Raw genomic sequence first — 19,731 nt, 5'->3', positions numbered from 1 at the left:
TGACCCTTATTGATCTGAGCTATTTGCTTGTTGCTACTGAATAAATAATGAAGTGGCACACTGGAAAAGCAAATTTGAAGGGAAAATCTACTCCCTAAGCTTCCATGGACATTGACAATGGAAACATTGGAAGTCCATAAAAGATTTCTCTTTTCAAGCGAAAGAGAAAGGCTAAGTCTGAGACTGTACCGTGTACCATTGCCAAAGAGTCCACATGTTTATGTTGCTAAAGGAAGGGCATTGGTTGCGAAGCTGCCCTGACTACCTGAAAGATCTCAGAAAAGATAGAATTGAAAAGTTTGACTCTGCTTCAGGTAAGTCTACTATCAAACTCTATTAAGTTCCTAATTGTTAATTCTTGATACATGATGTGACAAGGTTGCAATTTTATGTTTTGTAGGATCATGCAAAGGGAAGGAAGCTTAAAGGAAGAGTATATTGAATCTGATCGCGAAGATGGATATCAATCGCATGGTTCGAAGATCGGATTTTTGAGCTGCTGCTTAGGAGTTATGATAGATTGCTAGGAAATATGTAGTAACATAGATTTCATTTGTAAATACATTTTAAGGAAAAGTTTATTCCGTGTTTTATAAATAAAAAAATTTTGTTTTATTTTTTTATATCTCCTTACAAGGTCATTTATGAAAAATTGATGTTTGTATGTTTCCATGTTATCAATATGAATTTGATTCTTTTTTTTTTTTTTTGTGGTAGCGTCAATATTTGCCAAATCAGGAAAGATTCTCATCACCCAAGTTTTGAATTGGATAGAAACATGGAATCATGCAAGTTGTCTTGTATGATGAATGAGAATTTTCATCTTTGGTAAATTAAGACTAATTCCTTGTTCACATGTATATGTAAGTCAATTGAAGGACTAGGGGATCGGGTACACTCGGCGTGCGCTGGTTAAGTCCACCACAAAGAACAATAAGACAATTCGTCATGATTTACTAAAGTTTAGTAAATATAGTTATGATTACAAGTTCAAGTATAATTCTGAAACATTGGAAAAAGGTTCAATGTATGGCAGGACGAATAAGAAGAATCAAATTAGGCAGAAAGATAAAATTTTCTCCAATCTAAAAAGATAGCAGAGTACTTTAGTATTGTCTTTTATGATCATCTTAATAAAAAATCCATATGACAATTGATCCTCTAAAGACATCTTAGTGCATTTGTATAGCTAAGAAGAGGAATGTTGAATTGTTGAAATTGTTTAAATCAAGAAGATGAGTCATACTTCGTACCCAAAACAAGTCTTAGAGTAATACTCCAAGATTGTAACCTTGAGTGACATAATCTTATGAAAGGTTTAAAACACTTATCAAATGTAGAGTAAACGTTTTTCTACTCTTGTACATTTGAAATTGGTTAGTTGTGATGTTTTGGATAAAACAAAGACCAACTAAGGCCAATTTTGTGAAGTGTATGTCTTGATAAGAATCTACACTAACTCTTGAATATTCAATTTATCAAGGAATGATTCATGAAAAGAGAATCTTATATGCCAAGAGGGAAGTGGGAGTCTTAAAGATTGTGACAAGTTTCAAGAACTAATCAAGAATAAACGTATTGTTTATCACTAGCGCACGACTTGAGGTTTGTAACCTATTTGTTGACATACTGTTATTTTTGTGCCCATTCCAGTTAAAGTTGACTATGCATGTGGTTTTATGAGTTCTCAGTTGTTGCATAACTACTTGGAAGCAATGGCAGGCTATTGTGTAGCCAGGTGGCAAGAAATTAAGATTGAACAAGTTCAGTCCATATGATTTTGGATTTGTTACTAACCTTGTCTTGTGATTATCGTTATGACAAATTCATATGGATAGGAACATATATAGCATAAAATCTAAGTTTCATAAGGTTTCTCTCCGATTCATGAAAATGATGGTGAGGAAACGCTTTCACTAAGTATATTAAAGAAGATAGGAATTGTGATATTTACATTCTCAGATTTGATTATGATAACGACATTCCTTTTCATAATTCGAATTGTGAGAAAAGGCAAAGGGTCTAAACATTTGAGACTTATTATTATAAGTTCTAAAATTGTTTAGACACACACGTGAGCTATCTAAGGAAAGGTGTATAAGTTGAGACACCTAGATAAAGTCTTATCAAAACATTTCATATCAAAAAATATGAACATTGGTAAAAAAGTCAACAAAGGTGTTGATTTCTAGAAGTCTAGCTGTTTTCTGACTACATGTCAAAGCTAGTGCGAGCACAAGTGTTATGCTAATAAGGATGTAATTATTATGCTAGTGGGAGCATAATCAAATATGGTGAATGTTGAATGTTAGCAATGTTGATTATATAAAACAAAAGTTTCAACTTGCAAGTTGCAGAGTTTGAAAAGTTGTTTTGCTATAATTAAGGGAGACAAAATTATACCTCATATCAATTCTAAAAGCTTAGATTGAGATTGTAATCACATTTAGTCATATATATATATATATATATATATATATATATATATATATATATATATATATATATATGAATGTTATGGTGGAATGGTTCAACATAAGGAAATCATATATAAGAAAATGTTAACCGAGTTCTCAAAATTTGATTATGATTACGCCATCCCTCTTCATAATCAAAATTTTGAGAACATGAAAAATAGAAATATTATAGTAAAAGACTAATCAAGTAGCATGTCTTTACGTTTGAAATTATGAATCGTGTCCCATATGCTTCGGGTATAGGATCGATTGCATATGCTATAATACTCTTGTACTCTAATTTTCCAAATTCCTAGGGAATTAAGAGGGGAAAAGGGATAGAACCAGATATGACTAAAGTGGTTAAGCAACTATTAAGGACAATCTAAGGTTCGCCAAAGATTGGTCTCTTAAGGACCGTTGGAAGTATACTAATGGATGGATCATATTAATGTTATTATGAATAGACCTGAGTCTATTAAATATGAGTTGTTGTATGGAAAATACGGAATGTTTCCATATTGGGAGTTGAAGAATAGATGCGAAAGTTAGAAAATTTTATGCAAGAAGGATGTTCAAAGAAATCTAATTTTAATTTGAGACTTCATTTCCATTGAATTGTCTTGTAACAATCTCCAAAGGATATTTTGTAATATCATTGGTCAAGTCTCTATGACTTTTGGCACCTACACATTACAAAAGAATCATTGCATGATAGTTTAGAATCTAACACTTCCTAAAAGTGACAAGAATTTGGAATTCTTACACTTGGGATAGGATTTGGAATGTTGAAATGAGCATAATTGAAATGTTTTTCAATTGATCTATTTCAAAAAATAAGGACCATAGATAAACATAGTGTGTATGCTTGGAGCATGGAATAACTATTGTTTTAATTCAAGTATTAAGTTGAGTATTCGAAACATTATACAATGAATGATGAGTAATCAAGATGGCTCAAAAGTTTTGGGGCCAAATAGGATTAGTATTATTCTTGTGTTTCACTTTTCATGTTTTGACTTCCTGAATAACTAGGTTATTCAAGCCATCCACAATCGATCATACTTTAGAGGTAGGTATTGAGGCAAGACTGTCATGAATAGGTCTATAGTTTGTCTAGGACAAGGTGGCTACAGTGTTCATGAGTGCTCCCAGAATAAGATTTGAGTATTGGATTCAACGTATGCTCATCTGAATCATTTCATGGTTTTTATCACAAGTGATTGTGGGACAATAATATCTTATATTCTTGAAACGAAAACATGTGAGTTGTAGTTGCAAGTCGGTTGCACATTGACATATGTAAACACAACACTAACTTGGATGTTAGAAAACATATCATTGTGTGTAATTTGATGAGTAAGTACAAGCAAGCATTTGGGTCAAAGTTTGTTTGTTCCTTTTACAGCATATGGATAAAAGCGATATATGTGGGCCCCTCGATGATTTAGTGATGATATCAGGCCTGGACTGATTTGATTTGTTCAATTAGTTAGTTTTCATTAATCGCAAATCGGGAAACAACAAATGGATAGAGAGAATGATTATAATCCATGTCTTAGTCCATATGATATCTAGAATGGAGGAACATATGATCCCTTATCTAATAGACATGTCATTGACTAGGTCAGAGTTCGCCAGCAGCTTTTAAGAGCTACGATTGCTAGTCGGGTTAGAGTTATGATTATAATAATAGTTATTAGACTTATCCAAGTGGGAGACTGTTGGATTAGGTGTCTAAGCCCATAACTGTTATCGGTATGTACTTGACCCGATAGTAGCATGGTCCATTTGGGTTGCATGGTATCAGAACAATTTGGATAAACTTTTTTGAGAAGAGGAATTTTATGATTTATTAATATATTATAAGTTCTAACATATTAATATTAAATCATATTATTTAATTAGTATTGATCAAGAATTAGTTTGGAATTAATTTTGTGATCAAAAGAGACTAATTAAATAAATAAGAATTGATTTGGTAAATCATTCATTCTTATAAATTAGGCTTATGATCTATAGTTTTTCATGTTCGGCTAAACCCATGTGGTGACCCATGGATACTCCATGGAGGTTAAAACCCATGGATCATGAGGAATATGGAAAGTCATGAGTTACATGGTGTAACCCTATATGTGCACACTATATAAGAAGCCTCACAGCTCATCAAATGTGACCAAGAGTCTTGGTAAGAAGGGCTAGCTGATTTCATGAAGTGCAAGTGTTATTCTCTCAAATTATTCCAATTGTTGGTGGTGTTGTGTGTTTCCATTTGAGGTGAAAAACTTGGGGCACTAAGCTATTAAAGCTCCAAACAAAAAACTACAAGAAAAGGTATGTCTTCTAACTTGTTTTATTACTCAAGTATCAATGTTTTGTATGCTAATTTAGGGTATTACCTTGGAATGTTCAAGCTTTCATTTATAATAGAGAAAACATATATCTAAGGTATTTAGGGTTGCATGTACACCTTAGAAGTGTTAGAATGCTCAATAACCAACATAAATCACTATTGTAACCCTTTAGGTAGAAAATTTCCATAAGAGCAGTGATGGAAATCGACTCTTGGTCCACGAGCCCAGCTGTGGTTTGAGGCCCCAAAATCTGACGAAAACATAACTTAGAAACAGAGGTATTGTAAGAAACTACCTCAAAGTGAATAACCCCTCCTGTTGAATGTAAGTTGTAGACGAGTAGGCTCTAGAGAGATGTACCAAAGGAACATTGTCCTCCATTCTTAGGGCTTGAAATAGTGGACAGTACCTCAGAAACTCGATCATGGGTTTGAAAACATCATTGTACCGTGAGGCGTCAAGATTGAGAATGAAGTTCTGACTAACTTTGATGTTCAACATAATCACTGAAGTAGATTGACCAGCAAAGGAAGTGGTGTCTGTTGAAGCGGACAAGGAAACTGATGAAGACGATGAAGAACGGTCGAGAGATAAAAGGTTTTGCTGTGAGTGAAACATTTGAATTCTTTGATAGTGGTGAGAGAAAGCAAACCATATAAAAATTCCTTTTTATACGTCATGATAGGTGAGAGAAAATCTCACTTAACATTTCTGTATCCCGCTAATGTAGCCTTGATGGACTTGACAGATGTAGGTGTCAGGCAGCGTTACAACTGACCACGTGTGATGTCAGGAATTCGAAAAGATAACGTGCCTTTTGAAATTCTATCCATATAGAACCGCCATTTCGGTTACTTTCTTCGGAATTAATCAACCTTTACTATAACCTATTCTCGGAATAATCAACAATCATTCGGAAGTGTGAAACCAGCCATTTGAAAAATCACAAGGATTTTCGTGCAAGAGTATGCGAAATGTAATGAAAGAAAGCAAATTTTATATGGAAATTTGTGATGTCAGTTATAAATTAAAGTAAAAACAGTTGGATCCCGGGAAACAATCTCTTCCTTCAGAATCAAGAGAGATTTAGAAGTGTCTGTTTGGTATCCCATTACGATCTTCTATTTGTTAAGAAATAATGAAAGGCTTCTTTTCATTAGGCTTTAAAGGGTGGATTTAGCTTCATCTAAATTCCAAAAATCAACATAAGTTCAAAAATACAAATGAAGTACTTGTTTGACCGGTGTATCCATAATAACAAATATGTTTTGGATATATTTAGGGTAACAAGATAAATTTTGAAAATCTCAAAAACAAAGAAAAACTAGATCTTTTGGGAAGAATGGTCTTGGGTCGAGAGATTTTCATAAAGACCATGTAAAAATAAAAATGAGATTTTATTCCTTATTAGGTACCAACCAAAAGGCTATTATCGTTAATTCCATGGTGAAAATCTAGAACGGTTTAATTGTTTACCGTTAATTCAGAAACTGGTTTCGGATTTTAGGTTTTACTAAAATAATGGTGATATGGATTTTAAGATCATAAACACAGAAGTTGTGTAACCATAAACCTCAATGGTAATTTCTGAGAGTCTCGAGGGTTACAATTGTGAAAGTGAATGTGATGGAGAAGTAGTAAGATGGTTCCGAAGAAGGTGTACCTATACTAGAAACAAATGACTAAGCAGTCAAATCTTAACTCATTGTGAGAAGAATAAGGTAGCTCAATGATGTATGTGAATTATAGCCTATTTGGGAAGAATCAATTGATGTTATCAATTCATTAAGGCATCAAACATAGAGTCTCAGAGGCTTGGGTTAACATGCAACATTATGATTCTAGGGACACTTAGCTAGTACAATGATTTGAAATTTCATACTTTCCCCATCGTTCTGAATTGCACCAATAAGAAATTGTACCTAAATTAGAAACTTCTTCCCAACAAATACTTAAATAAATAAAGAAAAATATTTTTGAAGTTTTGAAATTTTTTTGAAAAAGAAATAAAAACTGAAATAAGGAAAAATATTTTTGTGATTTTATACCTAAATTAAGAAAATATTATTGTAGATTTTGGTTTTCTGAAAAAGAAAATAAAAAATAAAAAATAAAATAAATTCTGAAACTCAAGTGAACAGTGGCTTCCGAAGCGTTCCGAAGGTCGAAACCAGTCGGAAGACAACTAATATACAAAATATACAAACGTTCTCAAAAACCATGATGAATAGTGAAATCTGAACCGTTTTGAAGATCGGAGCATGAACAGTAACTTCCGATTACAAATTGGATTTCGGAACCGATTCAGCTTCTATCATTTTGATACCTTGCAAAATACGATTGAAAGTTGTTGCAGGTATGATCTTTGTGATGGTATCAACCAATTGATCTGAGGATCGAACGAAATGCACTTCAACGTTTTCATTTTCAAAGTGATCCTTGATGAAGTGATATCTCAGTGCAATGTGCTTAGTTTTTGAGTGTTGTATTGGGTTATGGCCAATTTAAATTGCACTTTCAGAATAACAATATAAAGGAATCCTCTTCATATTTAAGCCATAATCTCGAAGCTGACTTTGAATCCAAACAATCTGTGAAGCACAGGATGCAGTTGTTATATACTCAGCTTCGGCAGTAGATAAGGAGATGCATGTTTGTTTCTTGGATTGCCAACTGACTAGTTTGCCATCTAGAAACTGACATCCTCCAGTTGTACTATTTCGATCAAGACCGCATCCGCCAAGATCAACATCAGAGGATGCTTCCACAAATAATCCTGAGTTGGAAGGGTATTAGTTTCGAGAGAGGATGTTCGTTTTAGGTATTGGAAGATGTTCTTTAATGTAGTCATGTATCATTCATGTGGATTTGCCTAAAACCTGGCAAAATAGCAATCAGAAAACATTAAATCTGGATGACTAGCTATTAGGTACATTAAAGACCTTATCATTTGTTGATCAATAGTCATATCCAATACTGGTTTGTGCAAAGATGGTGTAAGCTTCGTTTCGAACGACATATGAACCTTTTTCTTTGAATCTCCCACCATTCCAAATGTTGCAAGAAAGGACTTCGTGTAGGCTTCCTGATTGTTGAATATGATGATCGAACTCTGTCTAATATTTAAACCAATGAAAAAGTTAATTGGACCCATTGAGCTCATCTCAAATTTAGTTTCCATCAATTTTCGGAATTCAACTATTAATTTAGGTTTATAGGATTCGAAAATGATTTCATCAACATAGATTTGGAAAATAATCAGATGGTTTCCATCTTTCTTGTGAAATAAGGTTGGGTCGACTGAGCCTTGGTTAAACCAAGATTGCTTCAAGAAACGAGTAAGGGTTTCATACCATGCATGTCGTGCTTGTTTTAAGCCATACACTTCCTTATCCAAGATGTAGTAATGATTTGGATATTTCTAATCACGAAACTTGGTGGTTGTTCCACGTAGAGTTTCTTTTCTAATTCACCATTTACAAACACACATTTTACATCCATTTGATAGACTTTAAAATTATTGTGCGTTGCATAGGCAAGGAATATCCAAACAAACTCCATCCTTGCAACCGGTGCGAGTGTTTCTTCATAGTCTATACCTTCCTCTTGGAAATATCCTTTCACAACCAACTTTGCTTTGTTCCAAATAAGTCTTCCTTACTTATCAAGCTTATTCTCAAAAACCCATCTTAATCCGACCACAAATGCATCCTTCGGAGTTGGAATCAATCTCCATGCCTTGTTGCACTCAAACTCATTAAGCTCTTCCTACATTGCTTGCACCCAATTGGAATGATCAAGAGCAATATTTATAGTTTTTGGCTCAATTTTGGAGATGAACGAATTAAACATGCAAAATTCCAATTTTGGAAATAATGCAATTTGATTCGATTTTTGTTGAGCTCTTGTGAAAACTCCTAAAGTTGCTGCTTTGATAACTTGAGATTTAGGATGATACTTAGTCCATTTCGCCAATGGAGGGTAGTTTGGATCATAGGTTGGAACTAATTATGCATTCAAGTCTTCAAATTTCGATTGAACGTCTGAGTCATTATTTTCATTCTTATTCTCCCCCTGGAAATTTGCATGTGACCCTATGTTCAGAATCAGATTTTCATCCTAGATCGGAATGTTATTAGTGACTTCGAGATTTGAATTCCCCCTGGATAGGTGAATCGGATGTGGAGGTTGAAGTAGACCCCCCCCCCCTGAATAGGTGCATTAGTAGCTTGTGGTGGAGTTGGAATTTCAAAGTTCTTCAGAATATCAGAACCCTTCGAAGTAGGTGGCTCATTTCCAAGATCTTTGGCCGCATTGTCGATGATTTTATTCAATTCATCTTCATTATTATATGGGGAATTTCATTATGAAGAAAATGGCCTTTTCAGGCTCATCAAAAAATTCATGAATTCCTCATAAAGATTTATAAGAGGAATCGTGATTGGATTTGTTGAAGAGAAGATTTCCTCAGCTTGACAATCAGTCTTCTAATACTTCTTGAGATAGTTATCATCAAATGTGACATAATGGGTTTCTTCTATCCTTTTGGATTTCTTGTTCAGAACCCTATATTCCTTAAAAGTAAGAGAGTACCCTAGAAAGATTCCATCGTCATCCTTTACATTGAATTTGTTCTGTTAATCTTTTGAATTAAATACGAAGCACTTGGAACCAAAAACATGAAAGAACTTAACGTTAGGTTTATGCTTATTCAGAATCTCATAAAGAGTGATAAGAAATCTAGTATTGGTTAGAGAGAGACTCAGAGTGAAACAGGCAGGTCTGATAGCATCAGCCAAGAAATATAGTAGAAGGTTCGCAAAAGATAACATAGTCCTTGTAGCTTCATAGAGAGATCGGTTTTGGCTTTCAATGACACCATTCTGCTTAAGAGTGTAAGGAGTAGAGAAGTTGTGAGAGACTCCTCTTTCAGTCAAGAGCTCTTCAAACACTTGGTTTTTGAATTCCAAACTGTTATCACTACGTACGTTCCGTACAGGCTATCATAATTTTAGCTCGATCTGCTTGATGAAGTCCTTTTAGCTTCGAAGTTGCATCTGATTTCTGTCTAAGAAAATAAATCCAAGTAAATCTAGAAAAATCATCAACTATCACTAAAATATACTTATTACCACCAATGCTCTCAATGGTAGATGGACCATAGAGATCAATGTGTAAAAGTTCTAGTGGTTCGATTACTTTGGTGTTTACAATAGTCGAATGACTTTTACGAATTTGCATTCCTAGTTCACATGCTAAACACAAATGTTCCTTCTCGAACTTTAGAAGAGGAAGTCCTCGTACTAGATTGCCAAGTATAAGTTTGTCGATGTCCTTGAAATTCAGATGTGATAGCCTTTGGTGCCATAGCCAACTGTCATCCAAAGATGCTTTTGTAAGTAGACAAATTGAAAGCTATTCGGTAATCGGTTTTATATTCAAAGGAAACATCTCTCCCTTTCTTTAGGATTTCAGAAGCACTGCCTTTGCTTTCTTCTCTATGATCTCAGATCCCTCATCCTTGAATGACATTTTCAGCCTTGTACCTACAACCAATGGAGAAACACTTATCAGGTTATGTTGTAGGCCTTCCACAGAAGCGACCTTCCGAATGGAAAATTTTCCATTTGTAGTCATGTCGAAGCCTTTAATCTCTCCTGTTGCATTAGTTCTAAACTTCACTTTTCCACGGTCCTTCAATGATCGGAATTCCTTAAGCTATTCTCTCCTTCGAGTCATGTGACGCAAACAACCATTGTCAATATACAATTAAGAGTTGTAGTGTTCGTCACACATTATCTACAAAAATCAGAGAGATTTAGGATCCCAAACTTTCTTGGTTCCTTCCGAGGTTTTCTTATAAATTGGAAAAGTTTTGTTTGTATCAACCCAGTAGGTTCTTTTGAGAAAAATACTATTCTCCCCTCTGAATATTTTAAAAACCTTCATTTCGTTATCACAAAGATTAACCTCAACAAGATTTGTCTTTCTTTGAATAAAATTCTTGTGTTTTTCAGCCATCTTCTTTTCAAAATCTATTTTCTCCTTTTTCAAGTTCGCTTCGAATTCGTCGAGTGAAATCTCAGGTTCCGAAACTACTTTCTTTTTTCCCTTAACATCCTTTGATGTGTTGATAGATTTTGAAATATTTGTTTTTGGAGAAAATTTGGGTTTTGTCTTTTCCAAAGGTTTCGTTTGTTTTGAAAATATTGGTTTAGGAAAGAATTTTTGTTTTGAAACTTGTGGAGTTAAGGACCGTGGCTTTGAAAATGATTTAGTTTTCAGATTTGAAGAGGATTTTTCATTTTGATTTGTAGATCTTTCTGGGTTAACATGATTGAAATTTTTAAATTTCCAAAAACGCTTTCTCTCTTTTAAGTTTTTCTGATATCTAGCATTTAGGTGCCTTTTCATAGTAATATCTTCCTCAATTGACTTATGGATGTTAGCTCTAGGTTTCTGTTTTCTAAAGGGTGTAAATGTTTGTTCAGAAGAAGTTTCAATATCCTTAGTGCCACTAGGTCCTGCCTGATCATAACGAGAGTCAACACGATTCAGAGGTTCCAAAAAATATTTTCCTTTCGTTTTCCAAGAGGTCATTTCAGAGAGACCTTTTGTTTCGTATGAATTCTCTATTGGTCTAGACCAGAAAAATTCATCGCATTCATAAGCATTATAATAATTAACAATGGAAGTTAGTTATGACGTGTCGTTTCTTTTTTTCAGTATGTTTTTTTATGAAAACTTGATTAGGCACGGTTTGTACTTTTGGAACTATTGTGGCTTTTGGTTTTAAAACATCCGAACCCCTATTTTCAAAAACATGAAGATATTTACCTGAATTTTCAGAAATCAACTTTTTTTTTGGTTCAGATTCATTTTGTACAAATGTTGAACAATCGAACTCATCGTCTACAAAAATCTCACTCATGTGACTTTCGTCAAATTCAGAAACATTTTGAGCATCAAAAGTGTTTTTCGAACACAATTTTGTGCATAATGAGTCAAAATTTTGCACTATATCTAATTTAATATGTTCTTTGTCCTTATCATCCAACATTTTCTTTAACATATTCTTATGTTCCTTGGACTAAATATAAGCTTCAATTTTGTCAAGTACAATTTTCTAGCATTTAGAAAGATCATCCAAGGACACTACGGATTCGCACTTATATCACTCTTCATCGATTTCATCCTCTTTCAATTTGAGAAAGGGAACAATCATTTTGTGTACTTTTTTACCTATTTCACAATCAAGATGTAGTTGAGTGATGTTAAAATATAAACATTTTGCAATTGAACATAAAATGTTCTTTATTTAAAAAGTGCCAAATTTTCTTTGTTAAAGTAAATGACATCATCTTTTGAACTAGTTATCTTTAACACCAACTTCTCTATCCACATCCTTCTTTCTTCACTTTTATTCTCTACCCTACTAATTTGATCACTTACGTTAGAAATACTTAGACGGGTTCTCTTTAAACTGTCGCTAAAATTAGTGAAAGTATAATTTAAATCATCTAATTCAGACTCGTAACGAGTAACATGAATATTGCGAGATTAAAGTATGGAGTGTAACTTATTGATGACCTTTTTGCATTCACTCACCTATTTAGAAAAAGGCCTCATAAAAAAACAATTATCAGAGGGCTCTGCGCCATCAGTTTTGTTCTAAGACTCCGCTTTGAACCATCATACTTCTATATTCATACTCAAGCACTCGACCCTTTGCTACAAAACATCTACCATGAGTGGGCTTCCGAACGTCATCATCTTCGGAATCAATGGACCAAACCTCAACACTGCCAAATTCATCACCACCTTCCTGTACGATCAAAGCAGGTTTCGCATTCCCAACATTCTTTTTCTTCAAATCCGCTATCTTCCGAGGATAGTAGGTTTCATCTTTCTCATCCTCCTTCTTCTCATTTAACCTTCTTAACATAAACTCTTTGGAAAAATGATTCTTTCCATTGCAGTAGTTGCAATCATAGACAAAATCTCCCGATAGCTTCTTCTTTTGTTTTTCTTCATCCTTCTGAGAGTTTTTAAAGCTTTCATTATTTTGCTTGTCTAAGTTGTAGTTTCCTAGCCTGTTCCCATTCTTGAAACATCCAAAATTCTTTTAAGCAAACTGCTTGGGATTAGAAACCAACAAAGTGTTGGATTAATGTCTAAGTCCATAACTATAAATGGTTAGACTTGACCCGACCCGGCATGGTCCATTTGGGTTACATGGCATCATGCACTCGGATAGACTAAAATGAGAGAAATAACACTTAAGGTTTATTAATATATTATATGTAACACCGTAAATTTCAAGACAAAATTTTCATTTAAAATAATCTTTTTATTCTTAGAAACACTTGTTTAAAATCTCATTCATAGTCGATTTACAAAACATGATTCCATTTTCATTTGCATAGAAAACCAGGATCCTCCAAAATATGACTCTTTCTCTGGTGTGTACAATCAAGCCGGTGCCGTCCCGTGATACTGAAAGAAACCTAAAAAAAACATCACACAAAACACTGTAAGCACGGAGTTTAGTGAGTTCCCCAAAATACCACACATAACACATATTAGCCACTCGAGGCTATAACTCTATGGGTCCGTGCACCCAAACTTTGTGAACCCTCAGGTTCTAGCTCTGATAAACATGCACTACATAAATCACATAAAAATAATGCAGTGCAACACATCACATACAAATAGCATACAAATACTCTGATCACATGACTCTGGTTACCTACTCAAGGTAAAGTATAGTGAGAAGACTCACCTGGCAAGCAGAAAGCAGATATCCCCACACTAGAATCTCGAACTCGCCACCGCCTAACACGTAAGGCAAATACTCTCATGAATATAACTCTCGAGGCTAGAATAAATCCTCTCATAACACCCTCTTATGGGTAAAAGACTATTTTACCTCTCTCTTGGCCCAAAGGCCACATCGCTGTCCAAACCCTAAAAGTCAACAGCCAAACCTTGGTCGAAATCAAAGTCCTCAGTCTAGGTCAACCCCTGACTGACTCTACTCGCCGAGTCAACCCTGTGACTCGTCGAGTTCCCATAATCAGAACTTCCCCAATCCGCGACTCAGCTCACCGAGTCATCCCTTGACTCACCGATTCTCGACTCAACCAGGAAATATTTGGGACTCTTCGACAAGACTCGTCGAGTCCAAGAACAGACTCGCCGAGTCTACGGCTATCTTCAACCTACTCGTCGAGTTGTTCATACAACTCGCCGAGTTCCAGGCCATCTTCATCCAACTCGTCGAGTCCACCCATGTGACTCGCCGAGTACCGCCGGTCTGAATACATTCCGAAGCATTCCAGGCCATGCAACTGCTCCAAGACATAGATCTAGCCTCCTACCACTCATCCATCACGTAAAGTGCCAAACTTTACGTGAATCCAAAGAGATCTAAGTCGTTTGCACATTGGGGCTAGGGTTTGGGACATGCAAGCTTCACTAAACACTCCAACACAGGGACTTTCATGCTCTCTGATTCTTCTCCCTTCCAGATCTGAGGTAGCAACCTCAGATCTAACCTCTAGACTTCCCATTTCATCCATAGACAATTTCTCACAAACCCCAAAATGAAGAAACAACATAACAACAGGTCAAAAATGAGATATTACCTCTAAGTGATGCCCCAACTGCAATGCAATTCGAATCCAAGCAAAGCCCCTTGCTCCAAGCCTTCAATCTTCCCAAAATTCCTTCAACCAATACTTCTCCAAGCTCCAATCCACTCAACAATGGTGCTTCTCCGCAATTTAGGGTTTTCTGGGGCTCAAGGGGTGATAAAGAGGCTAGGAGGAAGACATAATGATCATTATATAAGGATCAACCCCGAGAATTAGGGTTTTCTCCACTCAGCGCCTACTCGCCGAGTCCAATACACTGACTCGCCGAGTCGGCCACTTAACACGCGACCAAGTCGCGACTCTACTCACCGAGTCCACACATGGACTCACCGAGTCGCTCTTTCCCAATTTACTCTTTTAGCCCTTCAACTCTACTCTTGATATTTCGGGATGTTACAATTCTCCCCCACTTAAATTAGGCTTCGCCCTCGAAGCCTACAGCAACTCAACTCCATAATTACTCCCACAACGTGCCACCTGGCCTTAATCGGACCAGATCTCACAAGGCATACCCATCGAAACTCGAACACACTTTCCCTTTCCTTACGGATTGTCTCGAACCGGGCACCGGATGCACCTTCTGATGACCACACACAATGATCCGAGAATTACCCATGAAGTATCACTGCCCCAAATCTCAACAATCACTCGACCCATAAGGGTTAGAAGACATGAACCATCGGATCCCCGATTCGAATCCCTCTCTATCCAATCCGTGATGACGGAAAGACCCACTCTTAAATCCCAGAGTAACTCCCATGAGTCCTCTTCTTGCAATCACACACCCATGCCGCACCAACCTTCGCACTCTCGGGTTAGGAAAACCCGTCACACTGATGACGTCTCTAACATCCCCAGGAGAAACCACCACTACGCACACAGCCCTGGATCAGAATCAAGTTGGGAGTCCCAGACTCCATCCCTGCATCCATCCTGAGACTCTTGGCTCTACACCCGCGGAATCCTTCTGCGTCCTCAGCAGACATCCCATCATGATGTCATTCCATACCACTGTCACAGACACAGTGTTCGACCACCATACTCCAAATCATCCATTCTCACTACAACTTTCACTTCCGCGAATCAACACTTTCCCCAGCAAAAGGGGTCCAACACTTCCTCCCATACAACAGCACAAAGGGTGGCATACCAATGCACTAATGATGGCTGTTGAATGGGATAACTCAACCAAGGATAAATACGTGCCGCAACACCCTCCGAAATCTAATACATATGCCCGAAGCATGTCTTTGAGCGTCTGAATCGTTCACTCCCTCTGAGGTGTCCTCAGACATCATCATGATAAGCTCTAGCTCATCTCATATCCCTCTTCGAGACTGGGCACTAGGTCAGCTTTTGACTCCACAGCTGAGCCTCCAAAGGTCACCCAAATCATGATCCAAACATCCCACTAACTTCCTCCCCGTGACCACTATCCCGACCCCGTGACACGCAAGTCACGAAATTCTCTTTTCCTTATGCAACAAAGTACAATCCAACCGAGGATCGTTTCCACTCTGATCTCTGGTTTCTGCTGCACATATCCCTTGCGCATCTCACCACATTCCCCGACAGAGACGGGGACCCCAGTCTCGCCCCTCGTCCAACATCCAGGCTCCAAAGACTCAATACTAGGACTACTCAAGCCCAAAACTCTTCCACATCATACACTGATCGGAGATCATTCCATCATCACACTCTCTTGCCATCTAGTGAGCACTACGGCTCCCCGCGGTATCACAACACCCTCTAACTAGTGAGTACTACGGCTCCCCGCAGTATCACAACACCCTCTGACTAGTGAGTACTACGGCGCCCCGCAGTGTCACAACACCCTCTGACTAGTGAGTACTACGGCTCCCCGCAGTATCACAACACCATCTGACTAGTGAGTACTACGGCTCCCCGCAGTATCACAACACCCTCTGACTAGTGAGTACTATGGCTGCCCGCAGTATCACAACACCCTCTGACTACACTAGCTCGTGCTCCTCAGAATATCATAAGCGGCTACCCATACTCGTCTCGAATATTCATCACAGACTCTGGAGGCAATCGTCATAACAGATGCCCACCCTTGCGAAGATCCACTCTCCCAAGTAATCTCCCTCGATGCCCATACTCGAAGGGCTCTCAATAGATCCATAGATACTTGATATACCACAAGTCGTCTCAACTCAAGATTCACGAATAACTTCGAAATAAAGATATCAATACCCGGATACCTCGGAACACCCCCACCGAACATCACAAGATCCTGCCACAACCACAGGTTCCTGCCCCAAGCACCATATAGATGCAATAATACATTCCCTCTGAACCCCATAACTAGATCTTCATTTTTCCCAAGTTGCAACTTCGGTGTATTCAATTTCCCAACTGCAATACGAAGAAACGCTAACGCTATGAAATACGCTGATAATTCTCCAAAACCCTTTTTCCCACCGCTCAAAACCCAAACAAGGATATGCATACCGACCCGGGAGTTGGCTGCCCAATCATTCTTTATCTACTTGCCCCAACACTGACCAATACTAGATTCCTGACTAGTAAACACCTGCCGTGGAGACATTCATCCTTCTCAAACAAGTACTTCCCGCATTAACTCACTCTGACCCCTTTCCTCGATCACCAACATCTCTGGTCTCATGATTTCTTACCGCATATCTCTATACTCCACTTATAACTGCTCCTGACAAATCTATGCTTTCTTACATACGACACCCGGTTCTCCCCCACTTAGGGTTCGAACCGTCACCAAATAGCACACAACTATTCCATAACTATATTCTCCAGCAAAATCGCACCTGCCCCCGGAAAGTGCTACACAACGCCTGATAATCCCCCTTACGGAAATGAATCGACCTCATATACTCTGAACCTCTGATGAACTCCTCAAAAACTTCTCGTCACGTCTGCCTCTAGTCGTTCCAAATCTCGTACCAATCTAGTACCAAACAACTCAACTGCTCAATAACATCCCTGGCTCATAGACTGAACCATAAAATCACCGTACCCCTCACCTCAACTCATCAACCAACGCTCCAACACCGGGATCATCCCAAGAACAAGGACCCACTCCCATATTCAACACCCCATGGATAGAAAACTCTCTGCACCGCTAAAATCAACTGAACTCCCCACTGATACCACTACCATACACCCGACTATACTCAATTAGGTGTAGCATGGCCCTCGACTATCTCAGTCCAAACTGACTATCTGCTCATGATAAATCACTGCCTCGCGGCACACATACTACCTGATACTCTGCTGGGAAATCATCATCAATGACGACATGCAGGGTTTAACCCTAAACCCAAAACCAAAACATCATGCTTCTCATATTCTCACACTTACATAATCAGTACCTCCCCGATCATAGGAGGTGACATCTCCTTTATCGACTGATCGCTCAACTCAGATCGAAATTCTCCCTTCCACTGACTCCTTACTAGAATACTCTGAGGGACTCTCGATCTCCCTCTCAAGGGACGCCTCTTCGAACTTACTCGTGATTGAATAACCGGAGAACCACAAAATCATTCACTACGAACCATGGTACTCCTTCCACGACATCTCTTCTCAATATGCCCCGGTGTATGGTACCCTAACCATGACATCACTCCCCAATCCGCTCCGATGTATGGTACCCGGACTATAACATCACTCCTCAATCTGCTCTGATGTATGGTACCCGAACCATAACATCACTCCTCAATCTGCCCTGATGTATGGTACCCGAACCATAACATCACTCCTCGATCCGCTCCGATGTATGGTACGCAAACCATAACATCGCTCCTCAATCTGCTCTGATGTATGGTACCCGAACCATAACATCACTCCTCAATCTGCCCTGATGTATGGTACCCAAACCATAACATCACTCCTCGATCTGCCCTGATGTATGGTACCCGAACCATAACATCACTCCTCGATCCGCTCTGATGTATGGTACTCAAACCATAACATCACTCCTCAATCTGCTCTGATGTATGGTACCCGAACCATAACATCACTCCTCAATCTGCCCTGATGTATGGTACCCAAACCATAACATCACTCCTTGATCCGCTCCGATGTATGGTACTCAAACCATAACATCACTCCACAATCTGCTCCTTAGAACCTTCAGAATACTCCCTGTATCAAGTATGGGTCCTCTGCTTTCAGTAGTACGGGCCCATACTACCTGCCACATCTACCCATACTTTCCACACGGACCATCCCAGAGCTTCTAAATAGTTGCTCGACCTGCTCTTTCACCAATCCCATCGCGTGTGCTCGCTCCCCAGCGAAATTCTCTATTCTACAAGCGCACTCATCTGGATAGGGTTATTCCCTAGGCTATTCCTTCGTCCTCCTACTTCTTTGCTATCAGCTGCTGAAGAGCTCCTAATGATGCCAGCCATCTACCTCCTGAGTATCGTCATATTCACTTGGTAGCTGACTCCCATCATCGAGAGTTCCACAAAGCACAAAGCAAGCAGCATTCGAGCATCGAAGAATACATAGGACTCCCTTTCTGTGATAACTCCACCTTCTCAGCTCATCCTTGAAAGTACCACCGAACTCTGTAACTCTACCCCTCACGGGTTCTAACTGGATACTCTCACTCATCACATACTCAAAAGCATAACACATATAACAACGAGTCCTAGGCTAAGGCATCACAAATCAGGCCACTCTAGTCCTAACATATGAAATACCTAGCCTGTCTCTAGCATGCAATAATATCTCATAAAGTGCATCATACATATCTCATAACACAAAAATAAGGGTATTTTGGGAAATCACCTTTCGAGCTCTCGCTGATTGTACACACTGCTCCTTCTTGCTTTCTCTTTGAACTCTTATTCACTTTTAGAAAATTATTTCTTTAAAAACTTTTCTTACTTCCTCAGTTTGAGTCCAGATTTACCCGAAGGCGCATCCGAATCCCTCAAACCAAGGCTCTGATACCAACTTGTAACATCCCCATCTAGCACGTATCACAATATTGTCCGCTTTGGGCCACTCGGCACGAGGACTTCCCAGGGGGTCACCCATCCTGGTACTACTCCCGCCCGAGCACGCTTAACTGCAGAGTTCTTATGGGATCTGTTGCCCTCACGGCTTTAAAACGCGTTGTGATAGAGAAGGTATCCACACCCCTTATAAGGAATGCTTAGTTCTCCTTCCAAGCCGATGTGGGATCAGATCTAACCCACTAACATCCCGAAATATCAAGAGTAGAGTTGAAGGGCTAAAATATTAAATTGG

Source organism: Lactuca saligna, chromosome 9 (assembly GCF_052625555.1).
Source record: "Lactuca saligna cultivar CGN05327 chromosome 9, ASM5262555v1, whole genome shotgun sequence".
In the NCBI taxonomy this organism is placed as follows: domain Eukaryota; kingdom Viridiplantae; phylum Streptophyta; class Magnoliopsida; order Asterales; family Asteraceae; genus Lactuca; species Lactuca saligna.
Note: the sequence above shows the minus strand (reverse complement) of the source record.